Source organism: Mandrillus leucophaeus, unplaced genomic scaffold (assembly GCF_000951045.1).
Source record: "Mandrillus leucophaeus isolate KB7577 unplaced genomic scaffold, Mleu.le_1.0 Scaffold69, whole genome shotgun sequence".
Classification (NCBI taxonomy): Eukaryota; Metazoa; Chordata; class Mammalia; order Primates; family Cercopithecidae; genus Mandrillus; species Mandrillus leucophaeus.
Window position 1 is genome coordinate 3,771,785 of NW_012107474.1, and position 1,292 is coordinate 3,773,076.

At 53.0% G+C, this 1,292-nt stretch overlaps 1 protein-coding gene across 1 annotated transcript in view; it reads right to left on the reverse strand.

Moving 5' to 3' along the window:
- Positions 1–253: 253 nt before the first annotated feature.
- UMODL1 (uromodulin-like 1) overlaps positions 254–1,292 on the reverse strand; it is a 68,690-nt gene continuing 67,651 nt past the window's right edge. Inside the window, exon 23 of the mRNA XM_012002577.1 lies at positions 254–688. The gene's annotated coding sequence lies outside the window, so the exon portion shown is untranslated. The remainder of the gene's footprint in view (positions 689–1,292) is intronic.

The window sequence follows — 1,292 nt, forward strand, 5'->3', positions numbered from 1 at the left end:
TATGAAAAAACGGCTGTGAAAATGCTTAGAAAAATGTGAAGAGTGATGTGTGCATATGTTATTTCTACTTATTAAAAAGGTTGTCACATTAATAGAGTGCCTTTTGAGCCACTGTTGTGTAAATAAAAGCAATACCTTGGTACGCAGGAGAAAAGTCAAAGAATCTAAACATCCACTAAAAATAACATTGGCAGCATATTTCTAAGACTGACCTATTTTCAAAGGAGCGTCAGGAGCACTGTCGGGTCTCTCCGAGAATGTGAAATATTCTATATTTGCCAAAGGGGTGATGGACGCCAAGCGAGAACAAGCCCAGGAGGGTTCGGTGGGCTGGTGTGGAGGGTCCCAGGTCTGGGAGGTCTGGGCTGTGGGGGTTGCATGGGTGGTGGTGGAGCCAGAGCACCCCCAGCACTGCCCCTGTCTCCCATAGCCCCTTCATCTGCCTGTGGACTGTGGCTCCTCTAAGACCTACAGGATGGCCTGCCTCTTGGGGGCAGGTGGTGGCTGCTGTCATCCCCTCTGGGTTCACCCAGGCGCTGGCAGAGCACATCCGTCAGAGCAGACCCCCGTTAAGGCTTGAAGAGTTAAGAACCGAGGGATGGGTGGAGGTGCAGAGAGACACTGGGGATGCCAGGGGAGCCCGCCAGGGAAGCTCCAAGGTTCTGGAGGCAGGTTGACTCACCGCAACCTGTGTGGAGAAAGAGGTCCCCTGGCTCAGCTTGCATGCAGGAAAGGTAAAGTTAATACCGAAAACCCCAGGAGGATGGGTAGTGGAGGAATCACCAATCTGAGGACGTGGCATCTATGTTTACTGGAGAGGGACAGATCAAGCCCCACATGAAAAGGTAGCCACTCCCAGGGTGCCCAGTGGAACAGCGGCCGTGGGGCTGTGCCTACTGTTGGGTGAGTGATGCTCCCACCACGCCGACTGGTGGGGGTGGCTGGTACAGATACCTGAACCAGACGAGCACACCTGGGGCCCCTGCACCTTTGCACCATCCGTGGAGAACCCACCAGGACACTGGGAACATCTCTGAGTAGGGCTGCCCAAGGGTCAGCATGGTGGGGGTGGGCGGTTTGGCTGATGGTTTTCAAAGAGCAGATGTCTGCAGGAACTTTAGAACTAGCGAGACAGTTCTCACTGCAAAAGACAGGAGCTCCAGGAGAACAAAGAAAGATGAGAGGCCAATTTTCCCTTGAATGTTTTAATTTCGAGGAGGGGGACATTCAGCATGACCTTGGCACCAACCCACCAGATTTCCTTAGAAAGCTAGCAGGACAAGTGTTGGCCT